This window comes from Equus caballus, chromosome 3 (genome assembly GCF_041296265.1).
Source record: "Equus caballus isolate H_3958 breed thoroughbred chromosome 3, TB-T2T, whole genome shotgun sequence".
Classification (NCBI taxonomy): Eukaryota; Metazoa; Chordata; class Mammalia; order Perissodactyla; family Equidae; genus Equus; species Equus caballus.
Window position 1 is genome coordinate 43709965 of NC_091686.1, and position 21344 is coordinate 43731308.

At 38.5% G+C, this 21344-nt stretch overlaps 1 long non-coding RNA gene across 2 annotated transcripts; it reads left to right on the forward strand.

Moving 5' to 3' along the window:
- Positions 1-5787: 5787 nt before the first annotated feature.
- LOC138923432 (uncharacterized) lies at positions 5788-20548 on the forward strand. Of its 2 annotated transcripts, none has more exons than XR_011437026.1 (3): positions 5788-5953; positions 19292-19477; positions 19610-20548. It is a non-coding gene; the product is annotated as an uncharacterized lncRNA (long non-coding RNA). The 2 variants fall into 2 exon arrangements; XR_011437027.1 differs by lacking the exon at positions 5788-5953 and adding an exon at positions 16225-16356 and having other exon boundaries at positions 19610-20545.
- The last annotated feature ends 796 nt before the right edge of the window (positions 20549-21344 follow it).

Genomic DNA, 21344 nt, shown 5'->3' on the forward strand with positions numbered 1-21344 from the left:
TACAAGATGCATTCAACAAGATACAACATCTATTTATGACAAAAACTCTGAACTAAATGAGTATAGAAGGAAAATACCTCAACATAATAAAGACCATAAATGACAAACTCACAGCTAACATCGTTCTCAATGGAGAAAAACTGAAAGCTATCCCTCTAAGAACAGGAATCAGACAAGGATGCCCACTTTCACCACTCTTATTTAACATAGTTTTGGAAGGCTTAGCCAGGGCAATCAGGCAAGAAAAAGAAATAAAAGAGATCCAAATTGGAAAGGAAGAAGTGAAACTGTCACTTTTTGCAGATTTCATGATTTTATATATAGAAAACCCTTAAAAATCCACTAGAAAATCTTCTAGAAATAATAAATGAATATGGTCAAGTTGCAGGATACACAATCAACACATAAAAATCAGTTGTGTTTCTATATACTAATGATGAAGTAGCAGAAAGAGAAATTAAGAATAAAATCCTACCTACAATTGCAACAAAACGAATAAAATACCTGGGAATAAACTTAACCAAAGAGGTGAAAGATCTGTACACTGAAAACTATAAAACGTTGTTGAAAGAAATTGAAGAAGACACAAAGAAATGGAAAGATATTCCATGCTCTTGGATTGGAAGAATTAACATAGTCAAAATGTCCATACTTCCTAAAGCAATCTACTGATTCAGTGCAATACCTATCCAAGTTCCAACAACATTTTTCACAGAGATAAAACAAAGAATCCTAAAATTTATATGGAGCAACAGAAAGACCCTGACTAGCCCAAGGAACCTTGAGGAAAAAGAACAAAGCTGGAGGCATCACACTCCTTGATTTTAAAATATATTACAAAGTTCTAGCCCAAAAAAAGAAACACAGATCAATGGAAAAGAATCAAGAGCCCAGAAATCAACCCACACATCTATGGACAGCTAATTTTCGACAAGGAAGCCAACAACATACAATGGAGAAAGGAAAGTCTCTTCAATAAATGGTGTTGGGAAAACTGGACAGCCACATGCAAAAGAATGAAAGTAGACCATTATCTTACACCACACAGAAAAATCAACTCAAAATGGATTAAAGACTTGAACGTAAGACCTGAAACCATGAAACTTCTAGAAGAAAACATAGGCAGTATGCTCTTTGACATCGGTCCTAGCAGCATATTGCAAGTCCCATGCCTGACCAGGCAAGGGAAACAATAGAAAAAATAAAGAAATGGCAGTACATCAAACTAAAAAGCTTCTGCACAACAAAGGAAACCATCAACAGAACCAAAAGACAACCTGACACTTGGGAGAAGATATTTGCCCACCATATATCTAATAAGGGCTTAATATCCAAATATACAAAAACGCATACATCTCAACAATAAAAAAACTAACAACCCAATTAAAAAATTGGCAAAAGATCTGAACAGACATTTCCCTAAAGAACATATGCAGATGGTCAACAGGTGCATGAAAAGATGTTCAACGTCATTAACTATCAGGGAAATGCAAATCAAAACTACAACGAGATATCACCTCACTCCAGACAGAATGGCTATAGTTAACATGACAGCAAATAACAAGTGTTGGAGAGGATGTGGAGAGAGGGAACCCTCATACACTGCCAGTGGGAGTGCAAACTGGTGCAGCTACTATGGAAATCAGCATGGAGATTCCTCGTAAATTAAGACTAGAACTACCAGGGCCTGCCCTGTGGTGAGTGGTTAAGTTCGCACACTTTACTTTGGGAGCCCAGGGTTTTGTCAGTTCAGATCCTGGGTGCGGACATGGCACCACTCATCAAGCCATGCTGAGGTCGCATCTCACATAACACAATCAAAGAACTACAACTAGAATATATAACTGTGTATTGGGAGGCTCTGGGGAGAAGAAGAAGGAAAAAAGAAAAGAAGATTGGCAACATATGTTAACTCAGGTGCTCATCTTTAAGAAAAAACTAGAACTACCATATGATCCTGGTATTCCATTGCTGGGTATTTATCCAAAGAACATGAAAACACAAATGCATAAAGATACATGCACCCCTATGTTCATCGCAGTATTACTCACAATAGCCAAGACATGCAAGCAACTTAGGTGCCCATCAAGGGATGAATGGATAAAGAAGATGTGGTATATATACACAATGGATTACTACTCAGACATAAAACATGATGAAATCTAGCCATTTGTGACCACATGGATGGACCTTGAGGGTATTAGGCTAAGCAAGATAAGTCAGAGGGAGAAAATCTAATACCCTGTGATCTTACTCATAAGTGGAAACTAAAAACAATGACAAACAAACACATAGAAACAGAGATTGGATTGGTGGTTACCAGAGGGGAAACAGGGGAGGCAGGAGGACAAAAGGGGTGATTAGGCTCATGTGTGTGGTGATGGATTGTAAGTAGGCTTTGAGTGGTGAACATGATGTAATCTACACAGAATTGAAGTATAATGATATACACCTGAATTTTATATAATGTTATACACCAGTTACTGAAATAAAAAATAAAAAAATCCCTAAGCTTTAATGCTAAGATCTTTATCTTATTCAGGAAGAGGATATAGTTATTTATAAACTTTAGATTTGGGTAGGAGTATATAAATTTAAATATTTATTTTATAAAAGTTGGTGGTAACTATTAAAAGAATAAAAACATTTATAATTTCTCAACCAGAAGAGGAATAATAAAGAGAATAAAGAAAAAATATAACAGAAAACATGGCAAATATAAAGCTCAAATAAAATTTCAGAGATAAACATCAGTATATCAATAACATTAAATTCACATGGGCTAAAATTCCAAATTAAAAGATGGCAACTCTAAGGCTAAATTAAAAGAGTAAAATCCAGCCGTGGCTATTTGTAAGAGACAAACATAAAAGACTGGCTAACAAGTGATGGGGAGGTATATATATTATATGTAAATACTAATTAATAAATACATAACTACTTAATTGAATATCCTTAAAAGGGAGAGAGAGGGATACTTCATGCCAATAAAAGAGAGAACCCATCAAGAATTTTTTTCCAGCTTTACTGAGATATAATTGACATATAATGTTATATAAGTTTAAGATGTACGATGTGATGATTTAACCCTTCAAGATGTTGTAGTAAACATGAAGTTACATGATCCCAGTAACATAGTCTGGGAATACATGAAGGGAAAATAAATAGAAGGCATGGACAAATCTACAATCATAGTATAGTAATTTGATACTTTGTCTCTAAAAGAGAAAGTTTCAGTGAGAGGGAAAAAGGTAAATTAGTAAAATAGAGGAGGGAAATGTCTAATCTAATAGATCCATATAGCTTTTGATTGTTTCCAAAAATTGTGTCATTTATACATTCTAAAGCTGTAAATTTACTCCACTGAAAATGTGCACAATGTGCCAAAGATTTTGAACGAAGCTCCAAAAAGAAGAATTCCAAAATGTTTTGAGCAATTGCAGCATCTCAGGAATAAATTTGTAATTTCCCCAGACTTCGCCTTTGACGGGAACAGTGCTCATTAGGCTGTATGTTTTCTGTATGTGTGTTAGAATTATATTACTTCATATTTGTGCACTAATTTTCTAAACCCTGTTAGATAGTAAGATGTTTTACAGCAAGGATTGTGTCATTGTGCACGTTATTCTCCGCGTCTGACACATAGTAGGCACTCATATAATGTTCATATGCTGAATAAATGAATGAATGTCCAAGGTTCTCCTTTTCATGGCATACATCTTTTCTTAAAGACTACTTTTTAGAGCTCTTTTAGGTTCACAGCAAAATTAAGAGGAAGGTACAGAGATCCCATATACAGGGATCCCATAATCCCCTACCCACACATTTCCATAGCTTGCCCCATTATCAGCATCTCCCACAAGAGTGGTACATTTGTTACAACTGATGAACCTACATTGACACATCATAATCACCCAGTCCATGGTTTACATTAAGGTTCACTTTTGGTGTTGTACATTCTATGGGTTTGGACAAATGTATAATGACACGTATCTGTCGTTATAGTATCCTACAGACTATTTTCACTGCCCTAAATTCCTTTGTGGTCTATTTATTCATCCCTCCACCAACCTTTGGCAACCACTGGTCTTTTTACTTTCTCTATAGTTTGGTCTTTTCCAGAATGTCATGTAGTTGAACTCCTACAATATGTAGCCTTTTCAGATTGGGCTCTTGGTAATACACATATATGTTTTCTCCATGTCTTTTCATGGCTTAAGAGCTCATATTTACTAGCAGTAAAAAATATTCCATTGTCTAGATGTACCACAGTTTATCCATTTACTTACTGAAGAACATCTTGGTTGCTCCCAAGTTTGGGCAAATATGACTAAAAACATCTAATTATGCTACAAATGTCCATGTCCATGTTTTTGTGTGGAGATAAAGTTTACAACTATGTTTAGTTTTGAGATAATTAGCCAACTCTCTTACAAAGGGGCTGTACCATTTTGCACTCCTCCCAGCAAGGAGAGTTCCTATTCTTCCACATGCTCACCAGCATTTGGTGTTGTCAGTGTTCTGGATTTTGGTCATCCTAACAAGTACATAGTGGTATCTAGTTGTTTTAATTTGCATTTCCCTGATATCATACGATATGGAACATCTTTTTATATGCTTATTTGCCATCTATAGATCTTTTTTGATGAGGTGTCTCTTCAGATCTTTTGCCCATTATTTGATTGGGTTGTTTGTCTTCTTATTGTTGAGTTTTAAGAGTTCTTTGTATATTTTGGATAACAGTCCTTTATCAGATGTGTCTTTTGCAAAGATTTTCTTTAAGTCTGTGGCTTGTCTTCTCATTATTATGATACTTTCTTTTGCAGAGCAAGTTTTTAATTTTAATGAAATGCAGTTTATCCATTATTTCTTTCACGGATTGTCCCTTGACAATGTATTGAGAAGTCATAACCATATCAGAAGTCATCTAGATTTTCTTCTACGTTATCTTCTTAGAGTTTTATAATTTTGCAACTTTGCATTTATGTCTATGATCCCTTTTGAGTTAATTTTTTGAAGGGTGTCAGGTCTGTGTCTAGATTCATTTTTTCCCATGTGGATGTCCAATTGTTCCAGCATCATTTGTTGACACCTTATGCTGTTTTAAAAACCAAATCCTTTCACCATATAAAAAATTGAATTCCAGATAAACTAAAAAAAACCTAAAAAATATTTGAACAAAATACAGGAGAATAGTTACATAACCTGAGGAGAGGTGGCCTTCCTAAATAAAACAGAATATCCATACGCCAAAAATATGGAAAAATAGAAAGATTTGACTGTGTCAAACACACAAAAGTATCTGTGAGTATCTGTGAAGAACATAGAGAATGTTAAGAGGCAACGGAAAGTCTATGGGAATTTGATTTTACAAAAGGTGGAAAAGAGTTGATATTTGTACTTTACAGTGTGCTCCTATAAATTAGTAAGAAAAAGAAATGAAAAGGGAACTTCCTGAAGAAGAAACCAGAAATCCAAGAAGAAGGAAGAGGAGGAGGAACAAGTGTAGGAGCAGAAAAAAAGAAAATATGGTCTGCCAGAGGAGTAGTTAGGAGAAGACAAATATAAATCAGGATGAGACACCTTCTTCCACTTATCAGATTGGCAAGAGATGAAAAGTTTCATAACGTCAAGTTCTGGCAAGGTGGTAAGCCCTATGATATACTATTTGTGAGAATGCAAATTGATATAATCTTTTGAAATATAACTTTAAATTAACATTTAAATTTACATAGCTTTGACTAAGCAGTTTTACCTTTTATAAGTGTGTCCTCATTGGTTGGAGACAGATGTTTAAGGATGTTTAGTTTATTTTGTTCATCTGTGGGAGAACAATAAAACAAATTATGCTACAACTGCAATACTGAAATGCTGTGCCATCATTAAAAAGAATGAGAAGGCCTGTTGGTGCTAAGCTGGAAAGATGATCGTAACAGAATGTCAAGTCAAAAAGGTAAATAGCAAAGTTGTAAGTTTTCATTTTCATAAACATATGTATATATTAGAGTATATATAATGCATAGACATATATTTACGGAGGAAATAGAATTCTACACGCAAAAGTCTTCTAGCAATTACTCTGGGGGATGGCCCTGGATAGCAGAGGAAGAGGAGATTTGGCTCTTACTTCTTAATTTGTCAAAACCTTGTAGGATTATGAGTGGCTCTCCTTTATGTTTGTGGAAAAATGTTAGTAATTTTCAAATATAAAAATTTTCTGAAAATAAAGTACAAAGAGTTTTTGAGATGGATATTTGGATAAAAATGTAATATCTTAACGGAAAAGAGAAAGCAGTGGTCTCTTTAGAAGTGGTTGTAATAGTAGTAAAACCTGCACAGATCCAAAATCTATAGTCCCAAATCCTCCGGGCCAGATGTCTTTTAAAACTCAGATTTTATAAAGGTAATAGGGTGTGTTTACATTTGTAGGAGGGTAGGGTGGAGAGGAGGAGAGGAGAAGAGGGGTGAGGAGGGAGAGGAGAGAAGAGGGGAGCAGGGAGGGGAGGGAATGAAAATTAAAGAGAAAGAAAGTGGAGTGAATGGAGAGGAGGGGAATGGGGGTTTGACACAAACAAGAGCTGTTTGTGTGATACCACTGCATTCTTCTAGAACCTTGTGATATGAACTAGAAACACCAGAAACAGTTAGGAACAAACAGTAGGCTGTCTGTAGTGATCAACATGTAAAATTATCAGAAGCTGATCTAAAGACAGAAAGTGGAAGTGGACAGAAAATTGTGAATTTGCAGACTCTTGCTTCAAGGTATTACTACATTAAAGTGATATTGCCATGTTCCATAACAATTCTGATGTCTTGCAATGGCTCCATCTCGATATTGCAGGGCAGTTTCTCATGCTCACTTAGCCTCTGAGCTGAGGACAGCTCAGCAGAAACTTGCCCAGGAGGCCCGTATACAGCCCACGCACACCTCCGCATCCCAGCGGATGCCACACACAGATGGCCAGCTTCCCCCACAAATGTGAATATGTCAATCATCAGGGAATCAAGCCCAGAGATTTTTCTTATGAAACCTTTGTCCTGAAGTGACTTGCTCAGGAACACACAATAAGTGCAAGATCCAAAACTTTAGCTCTTGGCTTCCTAGAGCCCTTCTGTCAGAGAAGGACAGCACTTGCTTCTGAAGCTCTCTAACATAACTTACAGAGTTCTAAAAGTGCTCCGTTTTGGGGTTTTATTCTTTTCTTTTTAATATTTACTTTGGCTTGGCGTGTAATCTCACCTGTTTAGGAGGCCTCCTTTAGGTCAACCATACGAAAGCAGGTCAATTCTGTGCAGCCAGAAGTCACTGGCTAAAGACCTGGAGGGTTACTGCCTGTGGAGATCGGCACTGACTGTACATTAGGGACGCTGAGCATGAAAGAGGAACTACATGTAAGAATCCTGCTCAGACCAAGCCAAGAAAGAAAGGAGACAGAACCGACACTTCACTAGAAAGAGTCCAAACTCAGCCTTTGGCTTAGCATTGCTTTGCCGGGTGACTTGTAGCTAACAGCGTTTTGGAATAAGAGTAGAGGCTGATTGAACAATGCAAATAGAGGAAGTGGCAATGCAGACAACACTTCACCTCTTACTCATTCTTTTATAGTCTAAATATTTCCAGATTCCTAGAACATTCTGTGATTTTTTTCCTGCATTGTAGAAAAACTGAAAAACCTTTCCAGAAGCATAGTTACAAATAAGGTTTGCATTCAACCATAGTAATATTATTTTGTTAGTTTAAGCAAATATTTAATAGCCTGGTGTTATAGTTTGGTATTTTTCTTTTATTTCAAGTCTTCAAGTAAACAAAAGTATTGCCATGCAGAAGAGATGACTAGACAGAGGTCATCGTGCTTTAGATGTGCCTTGAGACAATTCTCACCATTCAGACTCCTGCCTATTTAGTTCCACAGGGAGTCTTATAAACCTATTCCTACTTGACATGCTTTCTTTCAAAATCTTACAGAGATTGTAGTGAAATAATAGTAAATTTGCCAAGAATTTAAATTGTGCTGGAATTTAGATTGAAGGCTCAAGGCCCTCTTTCCTTCTCTTCAAGGTTTCCCCATGTCTTTGTTAGAAAATGTTACCACAATGCGTCATATTCATAGTCATGGTAACAAAGGTACCTTGAAGTTCTTCATAAAGAGATAATTAATAAGAACTCTGGTTCCAAGTTTCAAAACCAACTTGAACTTGCTTTAGTTAAAAAGAAAGTGGCAATTTATAACAATGTAGAAGGGTCTCATGAAAATTTATTAGAGAAATGCTTGGAAATGTGAACAGGAAATCCATCAGACCTCTCTACTTTTTGTTTCTGTGGTTCTGTAAACATCTTTGTCCTTACTTCTCTATAGATCTTTTTTGTGGGTTCTCATTCCATGTAACAGATCAAGTGACAGCTTCCAAGATTATAGCATCTCTCAAAGCAATACTGAACTAGCGTCTGCTAGTCCAAAATCAAAAATTATGGGATACAATTTAACTGGCCTGGCTTGGGTCAGGTATCTACACCTTTTGCAATCAGCTATGGTCAGAGAGGCATTACTATTAGAAACCCACCACTATGGATGGAAAGTAGTGATGCAGAGGGGAGGCTCACTTAAGAACATTATTTAATATACATTCTGGGATGCGTCTACTAAAGCAACCTCCTTAGAGCCTCCACAGGCAAACACACTCTTCTTCCCATACATGCAATCCCAAAGATGCCTTCACACAACGTTGCAGACAGACTTCTAAGATGGTCCACAATCATTCCCTCCTCCTGATGTTCATGTCCTTCCCCTTGAGTGTAGGCTGAACCTAGTCACTTGCTTCTAACCAATAGAATATAGCAAAGGTGATGAAATGTCACTTGTGATTGGATTACAAAAGATTTTGACTTCCATGTTTCCTGGAGATTCTCTCTATTGCCTTTTTTTTTTTTTAAAGATTGGCACCTGAACTAACATCTGTTACCAATCTTCTTTTTTTTCTCTTCTCCCCAAAGCCCGCCAATAAATAGTTGTATATCCAATTGTAAGTCTTTCTAGTTCTTCTGTGTGGGGCACCACCTCAGCATGGCCTGATGAGCGGTGCCATGTCTGTGCCTGGGATCCGAACTGGTGAAACCCTGGGCTGTGAAGCAGAGTGAGCAAACTTAACCACTTGGCCACGGGACCAGCCCCTCTTTATTGCCTTCTTGATTTGCACTCTTTAATGAAGCAAGTTGCCATTTTGGAGATGCCCACAGGGCAAAAAACTGAGGAAAACCTCTGGGAATAGCCAGCAAGAAACTGAAGCCCTCAGTCCAATGACCCATGAGAAACTGAATCCTGCCAACAATGACATGAGTTTGGAAGCAGATCCTTCCCCAGTACAGCTTTGAGATGACCTTGACTGCAGCCTGTGTGAGATCCTGAGACAGAAGTCCCAGCTAAGCTGTGCCCAGATTCCTAACTCACAGAACTTATGAGATAATCAATATGTCTTGTTTTAAGTTGCTAAGTTTTGGGGCAATTTGGCAGGCTGCAATAACTAATGCATACAAGAGCATCTACTTATCCCATCTACAACTGCAAAGGTCTCATCCCCAGCCCTATAAAGTAATCATTCAAAGTCAGCAACTGATTCTTCACCCAGAAGCAATATCTTTGAGCTACTTTGCTCCCAGTTTATAATCTCTGAGTGACGTTCATTCTTCCTCTGATTTCATCTTTACTCAGTTCCAGGTGACTTTTCTCTAAATGATAAACTTAACAATTGATTCAACAAACGTATATTGAGAACCTATTACAGCCATGTGCTACATAAGAACATTTCAAGCACAATTGACCACATATACCACGGTGGTCTCAAAAGATTAGCACCATATAGCCTAAGTGTGTAGTAGGCTGTACCATCTGGGTTTGTGTAAGTGTGCTCTATGATGTTCACACAACAACAAATTTGCACAACTCATTTCTCAGAACGTAACCCCATCATTAAGAGGTATGTCACTGTACTTGGCAAGCATGAGTCTAAGCATCTGGGGTACATCAGTGAACAAAACATGGAGATTTTGCTGTTATAGACTTACATCCTGGCATAGGGAGATGGAGAAAAAAAAAAACTAGACATAAGTATGCATTTCATCAAGCCTGAGGTGGAAATTTTGTCACATTTTAACATCTATAAAATCTCGGTACGTCTAATAATGGATGACCTATCATAGTTTGTTTGGTAGCTTTTCTTCTTTCTTAGCTGTGCATAAAATAATGGTACATATTAAAATTGTTGATTCTTACATTTGCAGAAACACTGTAAGTAAATTACGTAGTGCATTAGAAGATAAAAATAGTATGAAAAAGGTGGAGTAAGGTAAGGGGGATCAGGGCTGAGAATAGAAGGGAGGGGGCAGATGGTAGGGTTAAATAGGGTGGTCTGGGTAGACCTTGCTCTGACCTATTAAAAAGGTGACATTTGAGCAAAGCCTTGAAGGTATGAGGGAGCTAGCTAAGCAGACACCTGAGAAAGAGCATTGCAACCAGAGAGAACAGCGAGGGCAGAGGCCCTAAGGCAGAAACACACGTGGTACTTTCAGTAGTAGCCCACTAGCCTTTGTGGTTGGCGTATACCTAGCAAGAGGGAGAGAAAGAGAGGAAGGCCGTGTGCTAATAATGGGAGTCTGCTCAAGTAGGCCTTAGAGTTGGCTCTGGATAAAGCCAAAAGAACCACTAAAGGATTTAAGCTGAATGAGAAGATCTGACAAATTTTTAAGAAGTCACTTTGGCTACTGTGTTGAGGTTAGGCTGCACGCAAGCAAATGCTCTGTTATTATTTTAGTATTTGCATTTAACACCAAAAATATTCTAAGATGGGTTCCTCTTTTTCTTGGTTCCTCTCACTCCAGTGTTGGTGAGAAGTAGAAAAAGTTCTGTTTCCTGTTCATGGTTGATGTAACTAGACCTAAATTTTTACTTTGATTATATATGTTTTGTTGAAAAGGAGTTAAAGATATTGAGATTTTACCTTTTATGCTTTTATTGAAGATTTATTGGATGTGAGGATAAAAACCCCATGTTTTCTTTCCTTAGCGTATTTTATTGTGAACAAAAGAATTATATGATATATTTACGTTGCATGAATTATATGCTGTAACAAGCTTCTCCTTGATTGTGCACCATCTATACACAGTGTTACCTGTCAATAATTCTATATGAAAGTATAAAATCTAATGAGGTCTTTCTTGTTGGAGTCTGATCTTCCTTCTTTTCCCCTCACTTGTCAGGATGCTTACAACTGATCTTATGGTTTTAACCAGGGCTTGTGCTGACCACTTGCCAAACAGTCTCCTGAGTCGGGATTCACCTTTCAACTGCCCACCCAGCAGCTCCACCACTAAGTTTCATAGAAACCACGAACATGCTGCATTTAGAATGAAATTCAGCGCCCTCCACTCATGAAGCTTCCTTTTCTCCACTAAGTTAAACTCCTTTCTGTCCCTCATCCCAACTCATCAGTCTACTTAATAGAGCCTAATAATGACTCTATGAGTTGTTACATTTAGATACACACACACTTCACTCCATACCCACTCTAATTGCTTAGTTTAGGTCATCAGCTTTCCTTAGAAAACTAAAGAGCTCTCTCAGAGAGATCTGGGTTTGATTCCCAGCTCTTCCTCTTACTTATTTTTGAAAACAAAACAAAGAAATCTTTAGCCTGGTACCTCATCTGCAAAACAGAGATAAAATGTCCACTTTATAGAGATTTTCTGAAAGCAACTTTTATTGTAGCTTTCATCTAGTAAGAGCTCAATAATGATTGCTATATAATGATAAATATTATAGCAATAATTACACGTGTGTATACATTTTTCTAATTGTTATTAATTATGTTTTAAATAAAAGTAGATTTGATACAATTGTCTTGGATTATAGAAGTAAGAATGTTGTATTTTTAACTTTATAAAATGAACTTGTATCACGTTTTTAGTAAAAAAAAAATAATCTTTATAAGTTCCAACTAAATCAATGTTTGCCTCTTACAATTAAAAGTTCTTAACTGTAAGAGAAAGAATAGGGTACTAGCAAAATATTTACTTCCTTAAATAATCATGACATTACACTTTCTCCTTTTAACGTTTACCACAATCATTTTTGTTCTTTTATGAAAAAGTAATTAACATAATTTATGTCCAAAGTGGTCAGCTACTTGATAAAATATTAAATAATGAGCATCTAACACACAGTCTCTAGTAACGTATGTATGCGGACAGTGTTGAATACACTGGTAGCTCTTATCCTTCAGGGTGTTCTCTGGAATTGCACTGGGCACTGCGGCTTTTGGAGGGGACAGCGGTCCCTCGTGATGTTTGTGGTAAGAAAGTCCCGCAAACACGGCATGCCAGAGGGAGGGCCCTAGAGCGTCGTGGCCAGGAGTTCAGACTCCCGAGTCTCATTCTCTAGGTTCAGGTCACAGCTTCACCATTGCCAACAGGGTGACTCTAAGCAAGTTAACCCCTGTTTCTGCCTATTTCAAATGGGGGTAACACTACCTGATGACGGGGCTGCTGTGAATAGTAAATAAACAGTCAATAAATGTGAAATCGCTTCAGCATATTTGGGAGAAACACAGACAACATAAACAAATTAAGGACTGAATTCTTGCAGTAAAAAGAATATATTCAAATTGTTAACCTCAGTGTTTCCCTAAATTCCTCATTACCCTTTTTCAATAATACTTTTAAACACGCCAAGTAATTAGTGTTCCGTGGGTTAAAATGTAAAAGTTGCTATGTAAAAGGAGAAGATTTGGGGTCCAGAAAGACTAGCTATCTAATCCTAGTGTGACTACTTATACCACTCGGCAAGTTGATTTTACTGATATGTTGATTCTTATTGAAGATAATAATAACTCACAGAATTGATACAAGTTTTAAGTGGCAAAATATTTACAACATTCAGCACAGAACCTGCTACGCAGGACCAGTTAATAAATGTTCTTTTCCTTCCATTTTTACTGTCTTCACTAACTCTTTAGAGAGTACTCAGGGAGGAATGATAATCAACTTGCAAGAATGGAATAAAAAGGACCCAAGCATTTCCTGAGGCAGTGTACCTTCTAAGGCCCTTTCCAACAATTCCAGAAGTAAGTAGGTGGGAAAGAGTGGTCCACAGGCCCCCACAGCAGATGCTGAGCCCATGCTCGAGTACTTATGCAAGCCTAAGCATGGCACAGACATTTTGATAACCATTAATCCCCATCTTGCTGATCACATCTTGTACTCCAATGGTCTTGAGGAAAGAGAAATCAAGGATTCTCTCTGCCCTACTTGCCTTGCAGGTAGTCATGGTTAGGGGCTAAGGGCACTTTGTTAACCAAAGTACTATAGGTCTAAGCAAGTCTGTGTGAGGACAGATGTTTCTTTCTGGCTCTTTGAATGCTCTTCCTCCCAGAGCTGCAGCATCTTACAAGAAAGTAACACTCCACACAAATCCCAGCATGTCGGTCCCAGCTCCTTCACACTTCTTTGGGCTTCTCTCTTGCTACTGATTTCATCTTTCTAGGCCAGCTTTTCCTCACAGTTGGAAGGTGAAGAGCCAAGATTCAGAATGAACTTATAAATGATATAAAGAAGTCCCTTCGAAGAAATTTGGTTTTAGGTAAAAAGCATCTCTATCACAGCAAAGAGAAGTTTCCAAATGGTTCAGCCTAACTTTTTAGGAAACTAAATAGGGGTTTGGTGTAACATCCCGTCTAGCGATGGAGTACTAATTTTACTCTTGTCTTGCTTCATCTTGTGTACGCATCTTTTGACTTCAGGACTGTGCAGCGTAGTGTGTCCTTAGTTAAGATTGGGACCTAATACTCAGGTAGCCTGTATATCAGGATCTGTGTCACTCTTTCTAGATTCCTGGTATACTTTTACTGAGAAAAAGGAGTAAGGGAAAAGGAGAACACGGACAAGAAGCAATATCATCCTCTAATGACAATGTGTGGCTCTATTGAGAAGAGTGCTGTCCTGCTTCCTCAATTCAGGAAATCGAAATCAGAAACACAAAAATGGAGGAAATGATTATTAAATTTCATAGTTCTTTGGTTTAATTCTAGCGCTAGATTTGCATTTTCCTGAACCTGTTTGGATGCCAGCTCTCCGGGGAAATATCTGTCTAACACAAGGCTTTAGAGAACAGATGCAAACAGATTAGACTTTGCCTTAAAACAACTTGCCATTTGCATTTGAGGATTGAAAAGGAGGAGGATTAACTTGCAGTATTGGCCCATGTAATACTCATTTGGTTTCTCTTGAGATTTATTTCCGTTTGCTGTGCTCTAGTGCAATCCTTACTACTTCAATAAATGGTTAATCTTATTCTCCATTGGGGTGAGTCCTATTTGAAGCACAGTGTAGTCCATCTGCCAACAATAACACTTAAATAGTGCAAACATTGGTTTTTATCATTACAAAGCCCTCCAATGGACTGATTAATTTCAGAATTGCGTTTTATGGATTCTAGTGATGCTCTGCTTGTACAGATGCCTTCTGATAACACATGGTCCACATTCTCCTTGCAAACTTAGTGGAATCATTCAGCTATCCAAATTCCTATGTACAGCACTGGAATGAGAGCAACACTAAGCAAAATGGGCTCTATAGTTGATCTTTATTTTATAATCACAGTGCCGAAAACTTCAATTGAAGGAAAGGAACAATTGGGGGTGAACAAGTAACCGTGCACCATAAATACACCATCTTGAGAATGAGTATAAATGTAGAGTTCATAATTGCAATAAAGTTGCACTACAACTAAGTTAATAGAGCACATTTTTATTAATCCAGCGTCCTTGCTCTGTTCCAGGAGGCCAACCTTGCAACTGTCACTTAGTGTAATTGAGTCTCATTTTCTTCATCTGTAAAATGAGGAATTGACTTAAATGATCCACAAGGTCCCTTTTAGATGTATAAGTGTGATTCTCAATGTACATGTCCTACTATATTATAACTAGATACAAAGTATAATGTTATTATGAACAGCTATAATTAGTATTACTTTTGTGTAACTGCTCTAGATTAAAGTTTTTTCTTTAATGTTTACTTTTCCAGCATCTGCAATTACTGTCAGCATCAATAATGAGTCATCGTTACCATCCTCACATTGACATTCTCTCATGGTAAAAAGTAACAACCTGGCCATAGTGAAATACCTCCAGCTCCTGTCAGTTTGCCCACTGGGCTCCCACTGACTCACCCCTGGGCCTTTGCGTGTCCTTCTTCATGAGTCACTCCTGCTCAGGATCCTCCTGACCAAGCCTCCACATTCCCTGGCTAGCTCTAATTCATGCACCATGACTCATTTCAAATCAGCTCCCGTAGCACTCCGAACTTATGCCTATTGTTGTACAAAATATTGTAAATACCCATTCATGTCCCTGTGTCCTCTTATGCTGTCAATTTCACGAGGGCTGGGACTAAAGTGTCGCTTTTGCCTTTCTACCTCTCATTGCTCAGCACAGTGCCTGAAGCAAGATCCTAGTGAGTAAGTGCTGCCAGATGTCTGGCACAGAAAACTGGAAAGAAGGGAACGGTTGCATATCAGGGTACAGGAGTAAGAGATAAGGTAAGGGTGGGTAAAGCACTTGAATACGAGATGCTGAGACATGTTGCTGGGTATCTATCAGCTCTGGGAAGTGGGCCGTACACCACCATATCTGGGGTTATTGTTCCCTGGGAAGTAGTCAGAGATCAGCAGTGGCGAGGGGCTCACAGAACATCACTCACACCCCTGCAGCTTCAAAGAAAACTAAAGCAAAAGTAATTAGAAGCTGTCTTTTCCCGCAAATTACCCAAACATTTAGATTATCAAATTTCATAGGAGAGGGTGAGGGAGGGAGAAAACTATCTATTTGGGTACACACAGTTTGCTAGCCTCTGAAAGAGATTTCAGAAGTGATACCTTTTTAAAATGGAGATAAACCATTTTTTCATAATCTCACTGATATGTTAATAGATGTGAAAAAAGCTAGTACGGAATCAAGTACAAAGCAGCAAGTGACATGGAATTTTTCTAGAGTTAAAAAGTATCAGTTTAAATTAAGGCAAATACCCTAGGGTAAGTGTACTGTATGGTATGACTGTATAACTCAAGTGTGAATGTCTCTGTTTTATTAGGGAAAAGAGGCTGACAGCAGGTGGTCTAAAGCGGGTGGATGGGTGTGCCACGGATGAGTCAAAACAGGGAGAAAATAGACAAATATCAACTCCTTTGCAGTTTTAACAAGGGCCTGCTGGTTTGTCTAAATATTCATCTGTGCAAAAACAAATAGATGCTGTGAGCAGAAATACTCGCCCTGCCTGGCTGAGAGCTTGCCTATTAACAAGAATAATAGCAGGTAATAGCGGGTAATAGTGGGTGGGAGGGGTGAGGAGGGGGGGGCGGAGCGGGGGGAACTTCCCCTGCCTTGCAAGCAGCTGCCTGCCCTTTGGGAGCAGCTGCCCGTGTTTAGTGATAACTGGAGAGGGTTGATGTCACTTGTTTGTAATCTTGTCTGCCTCTGGCTATTTGAGGCAGATATACTAAAAATCTGGGCTGCTGAAGGCTGAAAATAGAGATTTGTTTCATAAGAAGGCATTGCAATAGGCATTGCAATCAACAAATGTCTATTCTTTTCAGAGTTTGATATATTTTCTTAGATTTCCCAACTATTCTTCTAAGGAATATGACAGAAAGAGCATTAGCATCTGGTCAGTCAACTGAACTGAAAACTAAGCATGGTAAATTTTAAATGAGTGTGTGTAGTACATAAATATAAATATGCAGATATATAATTGCATAGCATTTTTATAATTGTATAACATTTCCTGAAATATAGTACTAGCAAGCACGAGTTTATGAGGAAGCATATTCTGCTATCACGCCAGAGAATGGGTTGCCCTTTTGAAGAATAATTTGGTGAGATGGGCACGTTGAAAAATGAAACAAGTAATATTGCAAAGGTTAAATCCTTACAGAGTCAGTGATAAATACCAGTCCCCCAACCCTTATTCCAAATACTTCACCAGCAAGTGTGTCAGCCCACCACTGGGCATACCACGCACAGTGTGCTCAGAGCTGACGCTCAGGGCAGCTACTGTTCTCTTCATCTTCCTTCTGAAACAGATCCTCAGTTTTGGAGAAGAAAAGGATAGGGAGACAAAGCAACGTAGCTGTGTTTCTTCAAAATCCAGCCCATAATGGACTCTATGTGCTAAATAAAACTGAGAGACCGTGGGAAGTGGTTTCCAGGGCAACAAGAGCTACAAAAGTAATTTTCAGACTTGGAAAACTCCTTGTGCGTTTTTACTGCAGATATTTCAGTGACACAAGTAACAAAATCAAGAGTAAAATGATGAGAGAAATAAGGAAGATTCAAGCCCCTAAATGTGGGCAGTTTGTTTAAAGCAGAGCAAACTGGGAGTAGAATAAGAGGTTATATGTTATAAAAAGCTGAAATGGGGAAGAAATGAATTATTTAGCTTGCTTCAAGGGAATAGAGGTAGAAATAAAATTCAGAAAAGAAAATTTAGTGTGTCAGGAAAAATATCCCAAAGAGAGAAAAAATACGCTAGTAGTTTGGTTCTAATATTCCAGAACAATCCTTGAAAAGAAGTCAGGCAAAACTCCATCCTCCAGGACAATGGGAAAGTGAATCATTACAGAACGTTAAAGGCAATGTTAGAGCAAGCCATGCTATCCCAAAAGGAGTATGAAGATTTACTCTCTTCTAGCCTCTAACTGTTAGGACTATTTGGCTCACATGTTCTGTAATAATTATTTTCTTGTAGAAAAGGCAGAAAAGTGTTACTGTAACCTAATCCATAGGTTCTCTCTAAAGAGAAAGCAATAATAATAAGCTGGTTTTCATTCTTAAAAACAATGTGAGTAGGCTTCTGAAAATTCTCAAAACAAGGCATACGTTTTGAGCTTCTGAAAGAGGTGAAGAGCCTGATTAGTGGCACAGGAGTGCTCCCTGTTGGAGCCTCACTGGGCTCTAGCCTCGCGTTTGCAAACATGGCTGCGGCCCCCGTGGCGGAAGGCTGACAACTGCAGGCTAAGTATTTCAACAAATCCTTAAGCACCTCGGAAAATCTGTCAAGAGTCACAGGGCCACTTGCTCCATTGAGAGGGTCTCCACTTACACTAACGCCTGGTCAACAGTAGACAACCTTGGGGGCCCGAGGCAGGCCTCTCCGTGCTCTCAGGGGAGGGGGCAAATCTGTTCTTTTGTACCTAGTTCAAGCATCCCTCATTTTCCACTAAATACAGAAATGTAATTTCTGATAACAGAGGAACCATCACCTGCAGATTAAATTACAGTGATAACTTGCATGTTTTGAGTGCCTACAGCGCATTATCGTCAATCTTCTCAACAATGCTGTCTGCCCAGCTTCACCAACCAGGAAACTGACTGCAGCTCAGGTCCTGTCTCTCTCTCTTTCTTTCTTTCTCTCTCTTCCAGTAGGGATGGGGTGGGGGCGGGGGCGGTTTGTTTGGTCTAAGCTTAAGTAGTAAGAGCTTAAACCAGGATTCAGACTGACCCATGCATATCTCCAGTGCTCTATTTTATTTTGCTACACTTCTAAAGCTGCTTCTCTGGTATTCAGGGCTTTTCAATCTAATTCCAATGTATATTATTACTCTTTTTTTCTTATCATCCTGTATCATACACCCTACATGTAAGATGAAATGAATCTCATACTGTTCTACGTATACGTTCCATACTTTCTGATATTTACATCTTTGCACATACTAATCATCCCCAACTCAATTCCCTATGTCAAATTCTAATTGTTCTTTAAGATCTCACTCAAAACTTCTCCTCCATATTTTTGTTCCTAATCCCCTATCAAGAAACATCTTTTCCTTTGATGTCTTTTCATAGCATAGTATTTCTTCTTCTTTAAATAACACATCACTCTTAACCTGGTTTAAGCTGTTCGTAACTCTTTACCTCTGTGATTAGCCCCTTTTTAGTGGTAATATCTATATCTGATTTAATTTAGCTTCCTATAAAGTATCTTAAACATAGCCAGTGATGAAAACACTTTTGTTGAGTGTTTAATTAATGAATAAACGCAGAATGATCCATTCAGAAGTCAGTCTCAGGTCCTCATTATCGTCAGCATCATTGCGGAGCTGGCATGTGTGAGACGAGCTCCGTGAGTACAATATGAAAAATATACTTTGTACATGACTATATATAGCTTTAAGGAAATTTATTGAAAGTTCCCTAGTATTAATGTATTGTCTCTCACAAAAATTTCACACATATCTTTCCCTTGAAACAGCACAACATCTTTAGATGGTCAAGAAGTTGGAAACTGTCAGAAACAGTGACATCTGGTGGTCCAGTGAAGGGCTTGTTCTGTGAAGGTGGATGGAAACAGATCACAGCTAGCAGAAGCCTCTCTCATCTTGAAAATACCCTTAACTGAAACTTAAATAAACAAGACAGTAATTAAAATAATGATAAGGTAATAATGCAATAATAGATATTTATTGACTTCACACTCTATGCCAGGCACTGTTTTAATGACTTTGCGTGTATTAATGCTTTAATCTTCACAAAATGCTATGTTAATTACTATAGTTATTCCAATTCGCAGATGAGAAAATTGAGATTTGCTCAAAGTCCCAGCGAGTAACTGGAGGAGCAGTGATTTCTGTCCAGCGGTCTACTCCCGAGTCACTGCTCTAGTCTACATTTGCTGTAACTTTCAAGCGAAGACACAAAACTTTTAATATTGGCTCAGCATTAAACTACTGATAGTGTAGAACCAGGATTGAAAAGACCGCATTGTCAGAGCCGGCCCAGTGACGCAGTGGTTAAGTTCGCATGTTCTGCTTCGGCCACCCAGGGTTTGCCGGTTTGGATCCTGGGTGTGGACCTATGCACCATTTGTCAAGTCATGCTGTGGCAGGCGTCCCACATATAAAGTAGAGGAAGACGGGCATGGATGTTAGCTCAGGACCAGTCTTCCTCAGCAAAAAAGAGGATTGGCAGCAGATGTTAGCGCCGTGCTAATCTGACCATGCTACAAGACCACGTTGTCCTGGTTATTCTAGAAGGGTCTAGACTCCTGTCTAGAATTGATCTTTAACTCACAAGTGCTCTAGAATATCTGGAATTAGACAGTTGTCCTACATTCAGGATCTAGGAAGATAGCATTTATTGGCTCAGCCAAGAGGCAACCATCCTTCTGGATTCTTGTTTAATGGATTTATTTGATGGTAGTATTTAGAGTTTCTCATTAGAGAATCTCCAGAAAATAATAGTGTTAGAGCTGAAAACGACTTAAGGGTATGATTTTCTTTTCAGCCAGCCTCCTTATTTTATAGATCAGTCAATTGACAAACAGAGTGACTTGCCGCAATATATAACTTTAATTAGAATGTGCTCCCTTTATTAGAAAATGCATTTAAATTTCAAGTGAGTTTTTGCTGTCTGTTTTTTCCTTTTGACAAATATTTCTTAAATACTTACCATATGCTGGATGCTGCAGTGGTTTTCAGACACGTAATAATAAACGAAATGCAATCTCTGTACTACAGCATGCTTACAGGCTGGTGGGAGGACACATGAGTATCTCGGCAATCACAAGGCAGTGTGGAGAGAGCAGCAGCAGCCACTCTCGATGCAGATGGCAGGAATATCTCATTCAGAGTATGAGTGAAGCAGGGCAGGCTTTCCAGGGGAAGCAACATCTGAGCTAAAACCTGAAAGATGAGAAGGAATCAACCAAATGAAGGGTACAGGAAAGGAATCAGCTTCCCAGGCAGAAGGGAGAGAATGTGCAAAGCCCCAAGCTAAACTAAGAATGGGGCTTCTTGAGGGAGCTTAATGAAATTTATTGAGGTTGGACTGCAGTGTTCAAGCAGAAAGTGGTGGGAGCTGAATAATCTGGGGTCAAATTGTGATAAGCTCACTGTGACATACAGAATGGATCAAAAGGCTCTTTACTGGAGAGAAGAAGACCAGTTAGGAGACTATTGCAATCCTGGAATGTTGGTGACAAAGAGGTTGAAGTAAAGTAGAGAGATTCCAGAAATATTTATAAGATAGAATTGACCAGTCCAATTATTGATTGACTACATAGAAAAGGCATCGTGGATACCCAGTTTTTGGCTTGGGCACATGGCAGGTTTTGGCATTTACTAAGATGGGGAAAATAGAAGAAGCAGTGATTACACACACGGTTCTGGAGCTCAATAGAGTTATAGCCTGGAGACAAAGATTTGAGAAGAACCAACAAGTAGATATAGTTGAAATGCTGGGAGGAGAAGATATTGCTTATGGTCTATCACTCAGGAAGAGCCCCAAAGAACACTAATTTTTTCAAG